General features: G+C 40.5%; 1 protein-coding gene across 9 annotated transcripts in view; it reads right to left on the reverse strand.

The window, feature by feature from the left end:
* LOC121299101 (transcription factor COE3-like) overlaps nucleotides 1–23,572 on the reverse strand; it is a 161,706-nt gene that overhangs the window by 59,069 nt on the left and 79,065 nt on the right. The window lies entirely within an intron of this gene.

The following is a 23,572-nucleotide window of genomic DNA, read 5'->3' on the forward strand; positions in this document are numbered from 1 at the left end:
GAGGAATGGGTGGCCCTGTCATCAATTACAAGAGGGATGGGTGGCCCTGTCATCATCTAATGCATGGCAGACAGTCGGTCACGATTTACAACCCTCCGTCCAGAAGACATACGAATATAAATGAATGTGGCGCCATGACTCTAAGGGGTCTGCATTACTGAGGGAACGCTTTATCACCTGCAACTGATTAGAGCGGCGCTCCTACAACCCTGGCACTGAAACAGGTCTGGGCAGAGAAAGAATGATAACCCAAGCACTTATTATGAAAGACACCAGAAGGGCTATCAGCAAACATAGGTGCAGGTGAAGAGTAACACCTCTGGCAGGCTTAAAGACAAAGGCACTGAGCTGGTTCTTGCCACAAAGAGTAAAACTGAAATGGGACTTTTCAGAGAGGACTTAATTTACACTGCATCCTCCGTTACCCCCAACTCATATTTACATACTCCTAAGAAAACTAAGTTCAGCAAACTGCTGTCTAATATAGGAGGTTGTGACAGAGACAGATTCTTGGTGATAGATCTCCCTCCCGACCTGTGAGGGCACTGTGTAAAGGGAACAGAGTGCCCTGGACTGGATGGCCAGGCAATTCATTCCCAGGGTTCGGCGGAAGTCGGTCATCTATTAAGGGGGTGGGGCTTCGGTACACTAAACCATTGACCCGGAAAGGAAATGATGTGGCAGCCGCGGACTGGAGGGTTGGTTGCAATCGTTAACCAAGGGGGTGTGATTGACGGTACAAAAGGGGACGTAGCGAGGTGATCTGTTCCTTTGCTATGGTTAAACGCTAATCTGGAAGAAGAACCATATTGTGTATAGTGAGTGTTTTGTTTGTTTTGTCATGTCTAATTATACTTGTTTATTGTTATTAGATGGCTAACATGATCCAAAGCTGTCGCTAGAGGCCGGCACTGCACTTGTGTCACAATAAATTGTATTTGCACCACGAGCACTACAGCACTCACTTTGGACTGGTGACTGTGTTTGTATATTGTGTGTGTAGTAAAGTCCATTTTTACTGTTTCGGGACTGAACCCCATGGTTTTATTGAGCAATAATTGTTTTTATTGAGTAAATCACTGTGTATTGCCAGTTAACATTATTATTTACTGTTGTCAAGTGACTTTGGATTACAAAAATAAACCATAACTTCACCCGTACCTTTGTTGTGTGCACTGCAACCACTTTGTCACAGAGGTTTACTGTACAAGTACTCATATTGTTAACTGGCACACTGCAGAATGGGAACACTGCTGTACAAGTACTCATATTGTTAACTGGCACACTGCAGAATGGGGACACTGCTGTACAAGTACTCATATTGTTAACTGGCACACTGCAGAATGGGAACACTGCTGTACAAGTACTCATATTGTTAACTGGCACACTGCAGAATGGGGCCACTGCTGTACAAGTACTCATATTGTTAACTGGCACACTGCAGAATGGGGACACTGCTGTTCAAGTACTCATATTGTTAACTGGCACACTGCAGAATGGGGCCACTGCTGTTCAAGTACTCATATTGTTAACTGGCACACTGCAGAATGGGGACACTGCTGTTCAAGTACTCATATTGTTAACTGGCACACTGCAGAATGGGAACACTGCTGTACAAGTACTCATATTGTTAACTGACACACTGCAGAATGGGGCCACTGCTGTTCAAGTACTCATATTGTTAACTGGGTGGAAAGGGGCAGCTGTATGCATGAAGAATTGTACTATTATCTTTTTTTGTATTTCTACACATGTTATAAGAGATGCAACATTTAATCAATTAAGCAATTATTGATTATCACAGCTTTGTTTTTGAGATCCTTAATGAATTATTCACCTTGGTCCCCTCATATAGCTAGCTGCCGAGAAACACATGCTTTCCCTGTGTGTTACTCAACTAACACTGCTTTGTTTGTATTTGTGTTGTGATAAGGATAGGGAGAGAGAGAGAGAGAGAGAGAGAGAGAGAGAGAGAGAGAGAGAGAGAGAGAGAGAGAGAGAGAGAGAGAGTGTAGTGTTGCTCAGCTAAATCCCATCAATAATTTACACAGAGATGGCAATTACAGGACCATGCACAATCAAACTAAATATTTTATGAGGCACTAAGACAGTCCCTGGAATGGATCTTTGTCTCCTTTTCTCATCCCTTTCTCTGTCTGTCTCTCTGACCTCATCTCTTCAGTCCCTGTTACCCGCAGCTCTGCACTTACCCCCGACTGTAAGGGGACTACTCGCTTGCATACTTCCTTTATGTTCTACACTTCAGTATAAGTGTGGAAAAAAAATGTTAGATTCCCGTAAAATGACTCTGGGAAGTGATATACAACACAGCTAATATACTACAATATACTTTCAAAAGTGACTGTAGGATACAGTTGCCAAACTGCAGTTTCAGTGCATGTGTGTCAACTTCCAAACAAACAAAAATTTTAAACTACAGTAGGAGTGAACTAGTGCTGTTGGTACTAATTCCCTATACTAAGCCATGAAAGATTCACAGGGTTAATCTGGCACTAAAACACTGACAGTAAAGTGAGCGTAAGGCAAGTAATTAGCCTTACCCATCATACTGAACAGAATTCCTGCAGCTTGCGCTCCAATGAGGAACATGCCAGCTTGCAGAAGCTAGCTCCCCAAGGGGGATTTTGAAAGATTCTTAACTTCTGTTGAATAAACATCTGCTATTAAAGTTAATCTTTAAAAAATAATTTGTTTGTATATTTTCATCTTTCAACAAAGTTAACGAGATACTTTTAAATAACCTACTGTCTATTTTCCTAACTTTCAAGATCTCATCTGTTTAGTTCCCAATGTGTGTTCTGTCATTTTTAATTGTTGATTCTGCAGGCATTGCTGATTACAATTCTGGCAGTAACTGTTTTTTTTTTTTTTTTTTTAAATCATTGGGTCTGTTTACACAGTAAAATATTTTTTAGTGCGATGTGCTTTTAACAGTGACCACTAGGGCTGTGCAGCAGTAATTTATGTCCCCTCTAAAACTGATGGGACAGAAATTACTGCTTATTTTGTTCAAGACTGAATAGTTCAATTATTTTAGCCTGTCTGCTATGACATGCCTTTTAAACACGGAATAATTATGCTCATTCTTTTTTGCACTCTTTCTAGTATGGATTTCCTAACTCACAGCTGCCAGATCCTGTGTGTTTTTATTTCATCCTGGAGAGGGTCAGGTGTGCTCTCCCAGATTCATCTCACTAAGGAAGCTTTCAAAATGTTGGTCACAGTGTCGAGGATGTAGTGATGAATGACTGAAAACAGCAGCGAGAACAAAGACTACAGTGGAAGAGCCTGTGCACAATTCTTTTTGATATTATTTGTAATGTTTGTACAGGAAGTACACTAGACCCTTTCTAATACCACACACAGTCATTACACAGAAACAATTAGAATTCTATTACAATTGAGGGTTTCAGTGCATTGGTGATCTCAACTTAACCCCAGCATGTACTTGGAAACATTTAACCAGTGAATCACAAGCAATACTTTCTTTTTCAGAAGTATTGGGCTGACCCTTCCATAAGAACGTAAGAGAGTTTACAAACGAGAGGAGGCCATTCGCCCCATCTTGCTCTTCTAGTTGTTAGTACTTTATTGATCCCAGAATCTCATTAAGCAGCTTCTTGAAAGATCCCAGGGTGTCTGCTTCAACAACATTACTGGGGAGTTGGTTCCAGACCCTCACAATTCTCTGTGTAAAGAAGTGCCCCTTTGTCTAATCTCCATTTGTGACCCCTGATCCTTGTTTCTTTTTTCACGCTGAAAATGTCCCCTGGGTCGACATTGTTAATACTTTTTAGGATTTTGAATGCTTGAATCAGGTTGTCGCGTAGTCTTCTTTGTTCAAGATTGAATAGATTCAATTATTTTAGCCTGTCTGCATATGACATGCCTTTTAAACCTGGAATCAATTACTGTATTGCAAATGCGCTCTTCTTTTTACCGCCCAGGGTACTCTTTCTAGAGCAGCAATATCCTTTTTGATAGCAGAGGTGACCAGAACTGAACACAATATTCAAGATGAGGTCTTACTAATGCGTTGTACAGTTTTAACATTACTTCCCTTGATTAAACAAACGACAAATCTGAAATGGGGACGAATCAATAAAGAAATAAAAGACAAAAATGCTTGGATGCAAACCTAACCCTAATTACATATATACAAGAAAATGTACAATTTAAGAGCGTGTAAGTATAACACAGCTAGCTGTTTTTGCAAGGCCATGTTTTGGCTCAAGATATTCTGGTAATCAGTTCCAAGTTTCTTGGTGTTTTGATATTTGGTTATTGGTGCGGTAAGTGCATGGTTAGTGACTTGTACAAGACGCTTTACAGTAGAGTTACTATCTGCAAGTTTAACAATAGCGCTGTAACACATTTTGCAGTTCTTTTAAGATTAATATTAATATTAAGCCGGACAAATTCCCAACAGAACTGACTTCATTCTTTAGTAATATTGTATTAAAAATCCAGTGCTTTGGTGCCAGTGTATCAAAGAACACAGCTCTTCACTGTATTGCAAATGCAGTTTAATGGTTCTGCTTTGGTTTCTTAACCCTTTACCGCCCAGGGTATGTTCCCATACCGATTTAATGCTTTTTTTCTCAATGTCAAATATATTGGACACTGAGCAGCAAAGTGTACACAAGTAGTGCAGTTTCATGGAAAAAACATTTTTTATCCTGATTTGTTAGAACAGTAGGGAAATTATTAAGCCATTGATGCAGCTGCTCCCCAGAGGTCTCCTCTTGCAGTTCTACCCAAATCGACAGTGCTCCACTGCATCTGACAAGACCCAGATCCAAGGCTGTATGACTTGCAATGCCTTGCTGTCTCAAAGAAATAAAACCACAGGGAAGTGCTGGAGTTAAAGACACATTCGTCAACATCAATATGTAGCCTTTCAATTCAGCCACAAAGCCTTAGCAGAAGGAAACGAATACCTTGTGTAGCACACTCAGTGACAGCTCCATTGAGGTCCGTATTAAAATAAAGCTGTCAACCAGTGCTCTGACTGAGGCATTGTCCTCTCAGATTTAAATACCGCCTATAACAGCGCTCCATCTATCACACCAGGCACCAGGTTATTCTTAGACACACACATTAGCCCTTGGCCCAGATAGGAATGTCACCAGATTAAATATTCAATAGTGTTAACCACTGGGCCAGAGGTGCTGCTTCTTGACAGGGATTACAAACAGGCAGCGATGGGCCCATTTTTCATGCGGATTCCTGCTGTTTGTAAGACACCGGGGTCTAGATACACTGTATATACATATACAGTATGATGTATTAATACCTGTGTTTTATATCTACAAAACACACAAAGGCGTAAAAGAAAAAAACTGTTCTGATAAGTACATTTATTATAACACAGTTTAATGAATTCTCTAGCTTATTGTGTAATATAAGAAGTCTGGTGATAGTTGGGCTCTAAACTTGGGGGCTGATCCAGTCTTGCCTTACAGATACTAATGTACCTTACCAGCAGAACCCCCCACCAACCCCTCATTAGTTGAATGATATATCTGCTCTGTATTTTGAGCCTGGTTCTACTGGCACAGCAGACAGGTCTCTGAACTGGGGTTAGATCCTCAGACATCATCTATGTGCCAAGGGATATGTTGCCCCTTGTCATTGGTTCTTCATAAAGGACAGAGGAACAGAAAGACAGCTGCATGTTTGGAGAGGTATTGAGACAACAAGTTGGAAGGCCCTTAACATCTGAATTCCAGCAGTATACAGTGTTACTTTGAACAAGAACAATGGCATTAAATCCTGAGTGCCTTGGCTTAATTACAACAATAAAACACAGCAGGCAATGTTAAGGGAGTTATGGACTGCCACTTGAAGGAACTGAATTGCGAGATACAGCAATAAAAAAGGTTAATGGCAAAGTAGAAGTGGGTGATGTTTTGAAGTCAGCAACTGGTCAAACTGGGAGCACAGAGGGAGATTCTTGTATATACCGCTGCTAGAAATGGCACACTAGCATTAATACGCCTTGAAAACCATTTACCCTAGCAGCTCGACAGTACCAGGCGCATGTAATAACAACCCACTTTAGAGTATCTCTAAGTGCCTGGGCTAGTTTAGTTGGCTATTTTTTTCAAAAATTGCCTAACATAGAAACCATTTGTAACAGTTTGATCAGCGTACAGTTTGGAGTTGCTGTGCATTTTTGTATATACACAGTTAAAAAAGGAGTAGAGTTAGGGTTAAGTTAGAAAACTAAAAGAAACTTGTACATTCAAGACAGACATTTCAGTCTCTAGGGGAAGAATGTGTGGAGGCTGACTTTGCATGTACAGTATTAGTACCATTACAACAAATTCAAAACGCCTCTGCCCGTATCATATTCAACCTCCCCTCTCCTCCTCCAGCTACACTGGCTCCCTGTCTATTATTGTTGCCTATTCAAATTTCTTACCCTTGTGTACAACTTTCTCCATGGTCTTGCTCCACCTCACCAACTATGCTACCTCATGTTCCTTATGCTTACATTCCCTATTGTCCCTCTCGGACCCACCCTTGCCCTATGCCCAAATCCTGTTTATGTTCCTTTTCCCTTCTTGCTCCCCTTCATTGGAATAAACTCCCACTTGCCATAAAACAGCCATCTAGACTATATAGTTTCCATTCCTCTCTCAAAACTCATCTCCCTAGCCCACCTCATACTCCTGGGCCCCTGACTTCCTGTTATGACCCTGCTTGCCCCGACCCTGACAGATTCAGCTTCAATGTTATACTTACTGCTGCATGCCGCTGTACTTATGCTTTCAATTGTACAATCAGTACAAAATCAGCATCAATAAAGTGTACATGGCGTAAAACTAATGGCAAATACAGTACTGTAAACAGACAGTCAGGGATTATATTATGCAATAAAGTACTGTAGTAGTAAAACACATGCTTCAAATACTCTCAATAGCTCCCGTTTACTGCATTGCAATGAAAATTGTCTGTGTCAGAATGAATGCCCAGTTGTGGTAGACAGCTGGTAGCCAAAAGAAATGGGGAGGCAGAAAACATGAAGAGGGCTTGGGATTAGGGTTAACAGCAGTAGAATCTTATTATTGTATTCAGACTGACAACACTTTTCATATTACTATTATTTACTTATTTATTTATTTAAACATTTGGCAGGTGCCTTTATCCAAGGCGACTTGCAAGTGTTCCAGGGCAGTACTGGGTTCCAATGCAAGATTAACATTTAAATACAGTACAGTTTACAATAAGTGCAAATAATACTACTAAAATACAATATGAGCTAGGATGCAACAAGTTAGGATTACAAAAAGTTATATCTACAGTGGCGTTTTAGCAGCGCATTAGCTGTGGATCCAGTAACATGGTGCGTAGATCAGGGAAGTCCAGTGCATAGTAGAAGAGGTGGCTCAAGAGATCTATAAGTGCAGTCTAAACAGGTTTTACCCCAATTTAGCTGTTAAACGCATTTTCTCCACTAGCCAACAGAGAAAAAAGTTGTTATGGCATAAGAAAAGCAGACACAAATCAAGCACAACCTGTACTATAGATTTAATTTGCTAAATTTAAATAAATGACCAACAAAATAATTAATACGGTACAAGTGAAAACAAAGTGGAAGATTTTACCTGCGCTGAGGAAGAGCTAAAATAATATAAATACGAATCATAATATTTGAAAATATATATTTTGGTGTCATAAAACCATAGGCATACAGGCACGCAGTGTCTTCTGGGGATAGTAGTTTATCTGGTATAGGCTGAAAGGTGTTTCCAATCAGCATAAATGCAGAGAAAAACTACAACTCCATGCATGTCAATAACTTCCTTGCTTCATATTTAACTTTCTGCCAAGTTAAATTTTTCCTACCGTTATTCTTTTTTTTCTTTCTGGCATCTTTTTTAATTCTTTAGAAAACTGAATGATGTAATTTCCATTATTCAACACTACTCCTAATTGAGCACATTCAGTAGCAGAGCTTCAGCAGGGGGCGGGAGGGTATGAGCTGCTCCTCCAATCAAAACCAGGGCTCAGGCCACTTCACCTGTCATTGCTAGTACTGCACTGTACAGATAGAAGTTCAAAACAGAGTCTTGTCTCCTCTGAGACAAAAGCACTCTGGGCTCCTCCAAATAAAAACCCATGCTCAGATAATGTGATCTGCTACTGCTAGTACTGTGGTTAATAGCAGATAGGCGTTTATAATGGAGACTTGCTGCTAATATAGGTATTAGGTTAAAATGTCATTTCTTTCCTAAATTAATTTAATTTTATTGTAAATATATATCATAATATAATATATTATATATATATATATATATATATCCCATATGATATATATATTGATATATATGGATAATAAATTAATTAACACTTAAGGAACATGTTCGATGGAATACGTACTTGACGCTGAAAACATGTGAATACAACAAATGAAACCCATCAGTTTCGACAGATCGGACGCCGCGTCTCTCCAAGAAAATCTGAGCCAGTAAGTTGATCGCCTCTTTTAGAAATTAAGCATCGCCTCAAGCCCGCGCATCAGTCTCAGTATGATACTATAACCAGTGCTACTGGATAGCTAGCGATTGCAGAACCGTTAACATTGCAGCTTGGTTTTACTGCAATAACCACATTTATTTAGCGTAAGAGAGAGGGTACTGAATGATCGTTCATGGTATACAGTTTTTATTCATACAGGGCTTGCTAAAAAACGTTCAGTGTTCTGTTTATCCCACAAGCAAACAGATACAAATAAATAGAAAATCAGTAAACTACACCTTTAAAAATCAAGTGGTATATTGCGTTCATCGTAGCAAGCATGAGTATTTTAATATTTTTAAATTGTACTTTAGGGGAATTATGATTTATGCCTCACTTTATCTGTCAGACAAATGCTTCTCTTTATGGCTATTAGAATTCAAAAGCGGAGGATAGCGTCAGAAAACTAATATAGTGAGTGAGGTATTTAATTAAGTATCAGCAGAGATGGGTAAGCGTTTTGCTTTATTGAGCTAAAATTAAAAATAACTTTCCTCAATTTGAATAATGCCTTGGGGTGCCGCTCTGCTATTTCAATTTAATGCTGCACATGCTGCTTTAACCTTTTACAATTGCCCGCAATTTAGTTTGTTAGTAAAACAAACTCAATAAAAGGTGTAAGTTCTGGAAGAGCTCAAGCCAGTCTGTACCGTAAGCACACACTCGATGCCAACTCACTGCCTGTTATATTGATTTCATTTAAAAGTGTCCCGTGTGGTTCTAAAAAATATATTTTACACACAGTAGATGGTCACTGAATTACTGTACTGTATAAGCCCTCATTCAAACAAAATGTGTTATCGGTGATTCCAGTAATGATCTAAGCTAATCTAATACTGAAGAATCATATAGAACACATATACAGTGAATTATCATTAAAACAAACTTGGATAAAACAGGCCTATGGACAGAAAACTGTGGATGAACAAGTTGTCAGCGTTTCCGATTTGGTCAATATCTGATGCTGAGGACGCCTTGCTTTTGTGGTTTAAAAAAGCCTTGCTATCAGAATGGGACATGCAGATTTCACGTGCAGTTCATTTGCAATGTATACATTTTAAAAGTGTACTTTTTAGAAGACAGTCTGCATTTGGCTTAGACTCCCGATAATAAGAATTACTGACAAGACACATTTTTTGCTGGTCCCTTGAAATTCATATTATTAATGACTGCTGACTATAATAAGACATTAAACATGTTAGGAATGTGAGGAAAATGTATGTTAGGACAGACAAGCTGGCCAGGTAGGATGAGGCATCTGATGAATTCTGAGCTGAGACCAAGCCTACTTTACTGTCCCAGCTCAGGTTAATTATTAAATGATTATTATAAGTGACTTTTAGGTTGCTAGTTAAATACGCCAAGTGGTGTCCATTTACATCACTGAGACAGGAGCAGAATCCAACATGGACAGGGTTTGGTAATTCTCCAGCAGTGGGTCGTCCGATTGGTAACGTAGTCAAAGATTGCCAAAGGCCCACCCACACTGACCAGAAGAACTGTTATTCACTGTGACAGAAACAGAATGATTCTTGATGGTAATTCATTCTCAGGGTTAAAAGGAAGTCGGTCATCTAGAAAGGGGGCGCTACACTAAATCATCGACCCGGAACGGAAACAAAGTGGCAACCACAGATTGGAGGAGCCGTTGCAATCGTTAACCAAGGGGTCATGAGTGACGGTACAAATATGGGATGGCGTGATGTAATGGGTTCCTTTGTTTATGGTTAACGAAAGACTGGAAGGACCCGTGTGTGAAACAGTATTGTGAGTGTTTTGTTTGTTTGTCGCTAATTGTTTGTTATTATTAGTAGATGGCTAACACTTTCCGGGGCTATTGCCAGAGGCCAGCAAAATCACTGCACTTGTTTATTTACACATTGTTGTGTACTGCCTGAATTTATTGTTTGGTCACCAGACCAGGATTATAATTAAAGCCTGTTCTGAGTGGATTATAACTGTCTCCTGATTACACACCGCATCAATCCTACACCTGTACACTGCAAGCACTTGGCCACATTCACACAATAACTTTTACTTAAATAAAATACTATTTAAATTAATGTTTAACCTGGCTGGGAAACCCAGTTTTAGAACACTTCTGATAGAAGCACTCTGAAGCGTACTGTTTTCTGTCGCGTTCATGCAGTTTCCAAGTTTGATTTTTCCCCATAATGGGATGCTATCACTCCTGTATACACTTGAACGTGGTTGAAGATAACAATGTCTTTAATCTTACCTGGTCAGCCACTTCAATTCACCACATAGGTCTCAAATGTGCCGTTATGAAATAAACAGTTTTTTTTTGTATTTTCATTTCAAAACGTGATGACGGCTCATCAAATTAGTTGGCCCGCCACTCACTGTTTACCAATCTAACCAAGATTAAACTAAGGGCAATAATATTAGCAATAGCAACTGAATATAGTTATTGTACTTTTTCTTGCTTGTACTTTTTAAAAGTGCCATCACTGAGATGTAATCCTACTGTATTTTACTCCCAAGATGCATTTATTCACTAGTTTCAGTTTTTTATTAGACTTTAACTTAAATAAACACAAAACCATGGAAATGATAATGGAGTTAACTCAAGGTCACACAGCCCTAGCGCCACTGTTAAACTAGTCCAGCTATTGTGTATGTTTCATTAAACAAAGTACAGCCCATCACAGTGAAAAATAATAATATCAAGGTTTGTATATATGAAATAATAATAATAATAATAATAATAATAATAATAATAATAATAATAATGTTTGTGTATATGTTGTTATGTTTTTGTGTCTACCAAATCAAAACATTGTGACAGGTCACTGTTATGAAAACATAGTAGGAATTACATTCATGACAGGCATTTTTATATGACTTTTATGAGAAATCATAAAAAATGTTATCACAAGGATGAACATACATATTCCTGTTTTCATTAAATGACTGTTCAGCAAAAATAAGTTTTTTTTTTTTTTTTTTTTTTTTTTTTACAGGAATGTATAGTTTTAATTTGTATTCTGCCACTTCATATTAATGTCATAACAATCTGTGAGATGGCTTCATTGAAATTCATACATTGGCCTGCCAATTAAAGATCCCTTTTGGTTTGGAATTAAATGTAAAGAAACAAACACTGTCGGTAGTGTGCATTTTGAGACGTAACATTTAGTACAGCGTTGAGTCAAACTCCCAGGTAAGATGATACCTAGACTTGGAGGAGATGGGTTAGTTAATTAGTTACCGTAATTGACGATATATAATATAAACTGCTTTACACATTAGAATCTCTGCATGCTGTACACAGGCTGCAAATGTATACAAAGCTGTGCTTCATACAAAGAATGCAGTCTCGCTCCATCATGCATGTTAAAAAATATTGTTTACACCACGAAGACCTGCTTATTATTGTAAAATTTGAAAGGTTAATTGAAAAAGAAGGAAAAATCCATAACAAGAAAACATACTGGTCTTACAAGCCAAAAAAAAAAAAAAGGGAGACCGACTCAAGGCACTACATTAAAAACAGGAATAATTGGAAACACACACTGGAATAAAAGATTTAAATTCGTTCAGATAGCCTGAAAACAGGTTTCTATGTTTGTCCTATTGTCAGTATATCGCTATAGGTACCGTGCAGTCTATAAAAATGTACTTCCAAATTGAAAATGCTTCACTTTGCACACTTTATTTAAACGTGCATAGCATATATAGGAAGTTGGGCTATGTCTTTTTTTTTTTCTTTACATTACTGAGCATCTGCTACCCACAGAAAGACAGACAGACAGATATATAAATCACTGCCCTAAACACATTTGCAAGCGGTGCTTTATTATAAATATTTTAAATATTCATAAGTAGGTTAAAACTGAGTTGTAATTGATACAGCCTTATACAATAGCAGCTGATATTAGGAAATGGCTCGCTGCCATTGCAAGCCGTCCACAGAGATCAGTGCAGGTGCTGGTGACAGGCCCTCCCTTGTTGCAGTCAAACTTAATCTCAGCCAGCACCACTGAACCACTAAATAACACAAGAATTAACTCAACAGTATAAGACGAAATGCCATTATTTTTGGTGTGTGTATGTTTCATTTTAACTCTTGCTTTCTACAAAAAGATTTCTGTATTGTACACTGAGGAGATGCCGGGACAGTCCCCTTCTTTTAAACTGGCCTGTTTCATTCACAATTGCACAGGCACAAAGGGATAAAATGGACCCATTTCAATGTGATCCCAGTGCGCAGTGGAGTGTGATTGTGTGTAATCAGCGTATTAAAGCTCATAGACTTAATAACACAGCACAGGAGATGCCGATAACACTTTGGAGTTACCTCACTGTGGCAGTGATGCAGACGGAATCACAACCACAACAGGGCTGATGCTTATCTGGGTGACTGGTCCTTTTTGCGCTGATTCTACAACCAAACTACATTTAACTGCAATGAAGGATGTCATCTGTGAAGAGCAGGATGATGGTGCAATAGCATGTATAGGGCCCAATTGTTACTGTTTTTTTTTTTTAAACAAGGCAATGGGCACATTTTAAAACACCCATGCACCGTATTTCTCATAGTCACTACTAAACTGTTACAGTTCTGTATTTTCCTGCTAGTTTGTAATTTCAGAACTGCCCATAATCCTTTAAATAAATAGTTTCGGCAACTACTTTCCATAGGTAAAAACACTACAGTGCCGTAAGAAATCAGACACCAAAACACTACAGTGCCGTAAGAAATCAGACACCAAAACACTACAGTGCCGTAAGAAATCAGACACCAAAACACTACAGTGCCGTAAGAAATCAGACACCAAAACACTACAGTGCCGTAAGAAATCAGACACCAAAACACTACAGTGCCGAAAGAAATCAGTCACCAAAACACTACAGTGACGAAAGAAATCAGTCACCAAAACACTACAGTGCCGTAAGAAATCAGACACCAAATCACTACAGTGCCGTAAGAAATCAGACACCAAAACACTACAGTGACGAAATAAATCAGTCACGAAAACAGTTAAATTAGTTGAATAGTATAGCTTTGAAAAAACTAGGGAGGGGTGATTCTCAGTAAATATTTTTATGTCATCATAAATTGGGCATTAATTCAACAACAAATCCAGGGCTGATCCTGTATTTTCCGATGACATCAGGGTAAGGTTTATAACCGGCACAGCACACAATTGCCTCTCCCTTGATAGTAAATTTAGTTATTACAACGGATTACCGACCTCTAAAAACATCTGTGATTACTCTACAAGGTAAAACTGTTGGGCTTGATGGGCAACTGTGAAAAACTCTATTCCTGAATATCTTGTTGCTCACTCTTTGGTCCTGTAACAGATAGTTCTGGGACCTACCTTTTGTGCTATAAGTCATTAGATATTTTTGCATGCAAGGTCTCGTTGCAAGGATGTGTGATTCTTTGATGGACCCAGATTCAGTTAAACTGTGTTTGTCCACTGACAATAGGAATGGGCATGTTGAGATGGGAGCCCAGCTAGCAAGATTTAAGTTTTTGCAGGTATCAGGTAAAGACCTTGGCTGCCCACACCTGTGATGTAACACAGGCCTGTTGTGTTTGCAGAGCCACTTCGAGCTGAGCCAGGAGGAGAATTTGAATCTTGCTAGGAATAAGCTGACTTACTGGATGCTATAGAATGAAATACATTGCTAATAGTAATGTTGTAGGATTCTGTATTTTGTATCCTTTTGAATAAGTCTGAAAAAGAGAGCACCTGGTATCAAAAGGTCAGACCAACCTGCTTAAGGTTCCAAGCCTCCCTTATCAGCAAAAGCATCTTTTTTAATTAGACTCAGAGCCTCAAAACATTCTGATCCAGCGAGAGCAGAATGGCAAACTCCAAGGAACAGAAATAATATGCAAGAAGCAATCGTACTAGGTTTGATTATAGTAAGAAAAAACTAAAGCATTTAAATAAATAAGAAATCTAATATAATAACAGTAAGTAAATGTATGAGCAGTCCTAAGTTTTAATATTCAAGGTTGAATTTGCTGCCAAACGGGTGCATAATTAAAATTAACCTCTTGCCTTCTGTGTATATCAATGAAGTAAAATAAAATTACAATTTATAAGAAATTAGAAATAGATGTTATGAAATAATTTAAAGTTCACGGGGCGTGAGCTGGGGGGTAGAGATAGGGCAGAAGCAGCAGAAGGGAGCAGTAAGTAGGACAGAGTGCCGACTAGAAAGGACCGGACCTAGGATAGAAGAGCAGGCGAGGCCCACTCTAGTAGCAGACCAGCGAAGCTGGACATGGAAGCTAGGATAGAAGGTGGTCACTGACTGACGGCGGCGATGCCGACACGAGCCCAGGGGCAAAGGACCCAGCAACTGAAGACAGGATACAGAAAGTGGTCACTGACTGAGGGTGGCGATGCCGACATGACCCAGGGCCGAAGGACCTAGCAACCGAAAACACATATGAGGGTTATGACTCAGGGAGCCGCCCCTCAGAGGAAGACGGTCCCGGAAGACCGGGACAAGAAAGGAGATAGAGAGGGAGAGGTACCCAGCGTCTGAGACTTCTGTAAAGAGGCGCTCGTTAGACCCCCAACTGGCCGAGACTTCACGCTGCCTGGGACCTGAGATAAGAACAAGGCAGAGAGGTTAGTTTGGGACTCGAGTATGAGTAGCCACGTCCCGAACTCAGAGTATAGAACAGAGCCTTGAGTGAGGCGAGACAAGCACAGGAGCTGCGAAAGAACAGAGTGTGGCCGGGGGTCCGCTCTGACTCACATGGTGAGAACCCCCCTGAAGGTCAAGGGAGGCTGAAGCCTGCCCTGAGGTCAGGGAAGTGAGATCACTTGCCCCCCAAAAGGATGGACCCCCGGCTCCTCACCAAATCTCCCACACCATGAGACAAACGAAAGACAGCACATGCCAGCGCATAACAAACAAAAGACTAGAAGGACAAACGGGACAAACAGGAGGATGGTTAGTAATTTAGTAGGATGTGACTATGTGTATACCTGCTGCTCAGTGGAGAGGAAAAAAACCCTTGAGGCTGATTAGGTGAAAATCTCTAGTGGCCCCGGCAGACAGGTAGCCCCCACTCCGGGCATGCTAGCATTTTTAGAAGGAGCAGCAACTATATCAGGGAAGGATGAATGAATGTAGGAATCCACTGCAGAGGAGGACCAGCTCCCCCACATTCGTGATCAGGCTGGGGGAAGGGGAGAGTCGAGGAGGGAGGCCTGCGAGGAGGCGAGGGTGGAGAGGAGGGAGGTCTGCACGGAGGCGAGGGTGGAGTCAAGGAGTGAGGCCTGCTCGGAGGCGAGGGTGGAGAGGAGGGAACCATGCGAGGAGGCGAGGAGGGAGGCCTACTCTGGGGGTGAGGGTGGAGTGGAGGGGGCGAGGAGGGAGGCCTGCTCTGGAGGAGAGGGTGGAGAGGGAGGGAGGCCTGCTCTGGAGGACAGGGTGGAGAGGAGGTAGGCCCGCTCGAAGGCGAGGGTGGAGAGGAAGGAGCCATGCGAGGAGGTGAGGAGGGAGGCCTGCTCTGGAGCCGGGAGTGGAGAGGAGGGAGCCATGAGAGGAGGTGAGGAGTGAGGCCTGCTCTGGAGGAGAGGGTGGAGGAATGGAGGGAGGTTTGCTCGAAGGTGAGGCGAGTGATGATAGGAGTGAGAGGAATCAATGAACAGATGGTCTGAGGAGGGGGGTGGGGGGGGGGGGGGGGGTTCCTGCTGGGGAGATACCTTGAAAAGGGAGATAGGGGACTTGATACGTAACGGGTGAGTGGACCAACCGCTCTGAATTGATCCGTCTTGAGGTATGCAGCCAAGTGATGGAGTAAGCGTGGAAGGTGGCCGAGAGGCAGCTGATCTCCATGGGTAAATCATTGTAGGGGGAGAAGTGGCTTTTTTGAAGAGTGAAAATTAGCAAATGGAGAATATATGTTGATATAGACAGACAGGAAGGTGAGGCAGGGGGAAAGCTCTTAAGAATCCCACAGAGGGTCAGGCGGAATGCTGATATGGAGAGACTGGAGGGAATTGGCGAGAATCCCTAGCACGGACCATGAGAGCCAGGTTTTGATTGAAGGGCTAAGATTATCCGAATCTGGGCTCAGAGGATTGAAGACACTGAGCAGGCAGTAGAATAGGAGCTCTTGAACAAGGTGGAGGGCTGCAGACATGTAATGCTGAGCAGATTGATGGAGGTTACTGAGAGTAGGATTCAGTCAAATAGCATCTGGAGAAGCTGAGGATTCCGGATGGGGGTTGTGGAAGCAAATGGGACCAACTGACTGAACTTGGATACCGAAAGTAGAGGCAGAAGGAGAGCTGGAACTGAGGGTTGAGGTGGCAGCTGGACTGAACGAACATATGAATTGGCTACTAGGGAAGCACGGCGCCTTTGCGCCCCATATTCTAGAAATGAGGGCAGAGATGAGACGCCGCCTTTCTATGTGTTAGTTAATACAGGATCGATCAGCGGTTTGCTACTATCATGTCTGCTTGAAATGGAAAAGGTAAACTCACATTCAGAGATTTGGGTTTCGCAACACCAGTTATTCTCTTAATAGTGGAAATCCTTAGTTCATAATCAAGACAGATTTCCAGTCTTGTACCACGTCTCAAACCAAGTATTAATGGTGTAACATTTGGGAGGATGAGCGGAGATATGAATAGGATTGCTGAGGAAGTGCCCCGTATTTTGATTAGGTGGGGATTAGTGTTAGCCTTGATTGTGGGAATGCTGCAACGATCTGCGTATTGGAGGAAGACTGGAGCATTGTAGGGTCTGGAGAAGTGCAGCTGCAGATTTAAACAGTAAACTAGAGCGACTTTTGCAGCTGCAGTAGTGAGCTGATCTGAAGAGGGAGTGGAGATCTGCTGTAGTGAGGAGCGATTAACAGTAGAGGGCGGGATCTACTGAACAGAGCAGAGGTCTGAGGAAGAAAACAATGGAGTGCTGTCAGTAGTGTGCAGAGGCCCAGTTGTGAGAGCAGAGATCTGCAAAAGAGAATGGAGGACTGCCATCAGTAGAGTGCGGTGGTCTGCTGCAGAGAGTAGGGATCTGCTGAATGCAGTAGATATTGGTCTTTCGGTGTTAAGGCAGATTTAGATAGATCCAGAGATGGGGCTGCTTTTAGGCAGAGATGAAGATTGCAGAGATCTGAGACCGCTGCAGAACCAGAGAGGATGAAGAATGTGTTGCTCCGAGGCATCTGCAAAACCTATTGATTGGTCGGGAGCAGTTTATTTTCTATTGGGGGTAGGAGGACATTGACTGGAATGTTGATAAATCGTAGGACATGGTTCCATGACTGACTAGCGGCTCGCGTTGATGAAATGATGACTTTGATGGAGCTGGTCGGATTGGAGGAGCAGCGCCAGATGAGGAAACATGAATCTGGGAACAGGAATAAGTCGCAGGAATGGATGCGTGATGCAGGGAAGCAGGACGTTACTATGATGGTAGATACTGAGCATCTCAAAAACAGCTGAGTAAGGTTGCTTCATGACCAGGTCCTTGAAGAGGGGAAGAGTTGAAATTGGAGAACGTCAGTTGCTACAAAAGGTTGAGGAGGAGGGGGACTCCTGCGAATCCCTCGGAGTGACAACAAACTGCAGGAATGTATAGAAAAACTGGAGCGTGCGAGCTTCACAGTGATAGCAAACCAGCTTAGAGACTGTATAAAATTTGTGGTGTTATGCAGCCATCTAGCGGTTATGATTAGAATTAACCATTGGCTTGAGTGAAGCCGGGTAGAATATATTTGGTTATAGTGATTAAAATCCTTGTCGGTGTGGAACAACAATTGCGTATTCTTTTAAATTTGAATATCTTCGTTACATGTTTTAGGACAGTTAGTCATATATATATAAATACGTTAACACAGTATTTAGATGTCACAATTCGGCGAGTTGAACGAGCCCTAGCAGATTGTGAAAGCACAGCAGCAGCAAGTCAGAAGATTGCAGTACTGAGGCACGGAGCTCGCAGTACCGGCTGAAGCTGCCTGGTCACCGTGGCGACTTACCACTCTCCGCAGTTACTCAATGAGGGTGTTGCAGTGGTAGCCACGGACTGAGAGGCGCTGGTGGAAAAGCTGCAGAACAGTAGTGTTGTTGGAGCATGTTGTGACCAGTCGAAAGCACAAGCCGCCACACGCTGAAATGGAGTATGAAATTAATTGGATAGGTCTTTAAAACGTTGAAAGTAGCAAATAGAAATCCAGGGCAGGATCTTATGAAGGAACAATAAACTGTGCTGGCTCTGGGAGCGGAGGAGGGGCGCTTGATTGCAAGCGAAGAGTAAAGGAATGTTCAGCTGACAGATCTTTGTGGTGGATTAAAAAGAGGAATTATGGCAAGGCAAACGCTGCCGACGGGAATGTCGATGTCTTGTTGAAGGAGCTTTAGAGGTTTTAATGGAGGGCCAGTCTGTCTAATAAAGACGCGGACGAGTTGAGAAATTAAGCTGCGGTTTGGACGGTGCTGTTGCTGGGCTGGAGGCTGGAAATTGCAGGAAAGACTAACGCTGGAGCTCCTGCAGCCAAATGGAGAAACTGAATGATGAGAAGCAGCACCGGAGCAGGTAGGAAAATATTTGATAATATTGTGGGAGTGCTGCGCAAAGAATTGACCTCCAGTGAAAGGCAATGAAGTGTAGATTAGCGGTGAAGCACGAAAAGACGGCATCTGAGCATTTGCTACAAAACGAAACGCTAGACAGCAAAGGTGCAAGTGATCAGGGCTTAAATAGGAAATAGGTACTAATTGACAGGAAATTGGAAGCCCCCTGATGAACGCCCCCTGAACTATGCAGGCTAACATTTAAACTGTTATACAACTAAAATATTGTTGAAAGAACATAATAAATGTTGATCTGCAACTTATATATAATATATAGATATATATATATATATATATATATATATATATATATATATATATATATATATATAATTTTGAAAAGTCCAGTATAACAGTAAAAAACAACATAACAATATAGAGTCTGTGTAATTCTGTGTAAAGAGAGTGCACTGGCTTCAGATCACGCTGACCAAGAAACCCCTGTGAGATGAGATAGGCTTTCCCTTATTGAGAGCTGCTGGTGTAGAAGCTTGTAACCTTGGCAGAAGCAGGCATCTGGGGGAACTAAACACAGAGGCTAGGTATTGAAAATTAACAAAAAGAAAAAAGTAACCCTTTCTAAACAGAACAAATGTTCAAAGCTAAAAAAAAAACTATGTTATATCTATTTGATTTTGCAACTAAGCACAGAGGTTTTAAAAAGTATTTTGATGTAACAAGAAACAGAATATTTAAACTAACAAGTGTTTTTGTTTGTTTAAGGCTCTACTGTAATACAAATAGATTGTAAAACCAGGACAGAGCATTTGATTTAATCTATTTAAAAATTAGTTCAGTTACTGTATCTAACTAAACAAAAAGTCTATATATATATATATATATATATATATATATATATATATATATATATATATATATATATAAAACAGCATCTCTTTTAATACACATATAAACTTGTACTGTATTGTATTATAGCAAGGATCCTGTGAACTTTGATTCACCTAAATTCTAGGGAAAGGAGGGGTTGAAAATGAGAACCATGAGATCATGTTCCAATATTTTGGAAAGGAGTTATATCCAAATCATTTTGAATGTTTTTTATATAACTCCAATTAATAAAAGAGCTGACCGGATCCTTCTAAAATATATAATTATCTCAAAGATAAGAAATGTCAAGGCAGATTGATGATCAGATATAATTGGGACTCCTGATGTATTCAATGGAGGGAATATCTTATATAAGCCCAGAGCAAGACCCCATTCGATATCACTGAACTTGATCTTGCAAGCTGACGTGGTCCATGCTCTGAGGGTCTCTGAAAAATTGACTGCTGTTTGGTCGTATTCAGAAGTCTCAGCCTTTTGAAGACAGTTCTTATTTTTCAAGATATCCTACACTACACTTCCATATATTGGAAGATAAGCATATATTTGAGTTTATATCCTGTTTATATTGATGTATTGCTATAAGGTATACAGATTATATTTTAGTCTTAACAGAGTGATATATTGTATGTTTTAGCGGTGGGCACTTTAGCTTTTTGCATTTTATAGCCTGAAGGCTAACCATATGACCTTATTTGTATTACTGTATTGAAGTATTAATGCTGTTAAACCTGTAAAGGCACTGGAAACACCCAGACTGCCTATTAGCAGGGATCCAAAGTGACTTGCAACACTCGTTCCATTATTAAGCCTTTAATAAATCGAAGAAGTACTAATAGTGCTCTGATTCATTAAAACGTCAAAATTAAATGAGTCTGTGTGATTTTCTTGATTATTAAAAAGTTTTCTGGACAACTTAGCATGTGCAGTGCAAGAACAAAGCCACTTACAGGAGTTTAAAACATCTCTGTCTTCCTTAAACGTCTCCCCTGAGTTTAAGAGTGTGCTCAGAGCACACACACACACACACACACACATATATATATATATATATATATATATATATATATATATATATATATATATATATATATATATAGTACCAGTCAAATGTTTGAGTACACCTGCTTCAAACCTGGTTTTTCATAATTATCTATGCTTTTAACTGTATAAACTTGTCTATAAACACTGAATATTTCATTATGTGATATGTGTACTTATATAAGCTGATAATCATAAGTGAATTGCATTCAGAAATTTAAATTTTTAAATGAAAATGTAAATCTTGTCAATTTTAATGAAATTGTCACCCAAAGCAAGGGGATTTCAGTCTGAAGCCCAAGTCACCAATTATTGTTAACAGGTGAGGGTCCATGATTACTATAAATATAGGTAGCATAGGCACAAGTTTGTCATTCCTGAATGTAAGGGAGCAGAAAATTGCAAAATACGCTCAGTTAAGCAAAGAAAAAAGACAGTCTGTAATTACTTTAAGAAATGAAGGTCAATCTTTAAGACAAATCGTAAGAATTTTGCAAGTGTCTGTAACTGCTGTGGCCAAGACCAAACGATTTGAAGAAACTGGCACTCATGAGGACTGAACAAGGTCAGGCAGACCAAGGGTGACCTCAGAATCAGAGAACAAGTTAATTCGAGTCACAAATCTGCGAAACCGGCGATTAACTGCCCCTGAAATACAAGCTCAGCTAAATGCTACTAGAAGTACAGATGTTTCAACATCAGCTGTTCAGAGGAGATTGCATGAAGCTGGCCTAACTGGAAGAATTGCTGCAAAGAAACCATTGTTAAGAGTGCAGAATAAGAGGAAGAGACTTGCCTGGGCCAAAAAACACAGAAACTGGACGTTTGAGGAGTGGAAGTCGGTCTTATGGACCGATGAGTCAAAATTTGAAATATCTGGGTCCAACCGCCGAGTATTTGTAAGACGCAGAGAGGGTGAGCACATGAGTTCTGTATGTGTGGTTCCCACTGTCAAGCATGGAGGAGGCAGTGTCATGGTCTGGGGTTGCTTTTCTGGTGACAGAGTTGGTGATCTTTACCAAATCCATGGCAAGCTCAACCAGCATACTTCAGAGGCACGCCATTCTATCAGGATTACAGCTAGTTGGGCAGTCCGTCATTCTTCAGCAAGACTATCTGGCGAAGAAGGAAAGTGAAGGACAACTCAATCTAATGACCTGGCCTGCCCAGTCTCCAGACCTCAATCCCATAGAAATTGTATGGGACAAACTGAACAGAAGAGTCAAAGCAAAGCTACCCACAAGTGCCCTACATCTCTGGGAATTGCTGCAGAAGAGCTGGGAAGACATGTCGGGTGATTTCCTGCTGAAACTTGTTAACTGAATGCCTCGTGTTTGCGAGGCTGTTATTAAGGCAAAGGGTGGCTATTTGAGGAATCCCAAGATTTAGAGACAATTTTCGAGTAAGTTTCCAACAAGTGTACTCAAACTTTTGACTGGTACTGTGTATCTAACTATCTATCTATATATCTATCTATGCAACTTTTATATATATATATATATATATATATATATATATGCACACACACACATACACAGTATATGCAAATCTGACAGTTCCCATTTGCCAAGCTTCATTGCAGTGTGTGCAAATGACTTCATGACAAAAGAATTTTGTACTGGTTCCAAATGTGTGAGCTAACAACAATCATCATACATTATCGTTGCTAAAACGATTCAAGAACATTTCAGAAAATATGATTTTATGCGCAGTGCCAAAATTGTGCAAGTTAGAAGGAGGTAATCTTTTGGCAACATGCCCTAATAGGATTTATGCAACTTTAAATTTCAAAACTTGAGAAAGAAAATAATGCTGTGCAACAATAATTGTGCCACAAAATTCAAACCAATAATTGCGTAAGAAACTGATATACCAGAACTGGTATTTCTCAGTATATATGTATGCAGGGGCTCATTCACTGTACTTTATATAGCAGACCTTCAATACAGGTGGTCTCCATTACATGGTTAACTAATGTTTACATAAAGACTTTCACAGAATGCAAATGCAGTACATAATGTGCAGCAATAATGCATTTACAGCATCATTAATTCAAAATCAAAAGGTAAAACATATTTCTCTCTAGCCAAAAGCATTGAAAAGTATTCTCTATTACAGTTAAAGATAAAAGAAAAAGCCCTCTGTTTCACAAACCATTGGATATTATCCCTGGTCCCAAAGGCTGTCTGCATGTAACACTTGCACAGCAGAAGGGGATTCAAAAGAGAGATGCACAAATGATATATGTTAAAAGAAGCAGAAGCTGACAGAGAAAAATGTAAACATGCAGAGATGATTTGTACAGAAAGTCACACTGCGATTCAAGCAATTTGTACAGCAGCGCGGAAGTGGCGGCTGTGGCATGCTCGGGGTCATGGGGTCCTGGCACTCGAGCCTGCGTCTGCTCGCTGGAGACAGCGACACGCCAACGAGTCGCCGCTGCCGCGCTCAGGTGGGAACGCACAGTAAAAAACAAAGTCTCCTATTTTTTTGTTAATCAAATAATAAAGCAGCCAAAAATTGATGCTTTTCATTAATTATACAGG

This window comes from Polyodon spathula, chromosome 1 (assembly GCF_017654505.1).
Source record: "Polyodon spathula isolate WHYD16114869_AA chromosome 1, ASM1765450v1, whole genome shotgun sequence".
Classification (NCBI taxonomy): Eukaryota; Metazoa; Chordata; class Actinopteri; order Acipenseriformes; family Polyodontidae; genus Polyodon; species Polyodon spathula.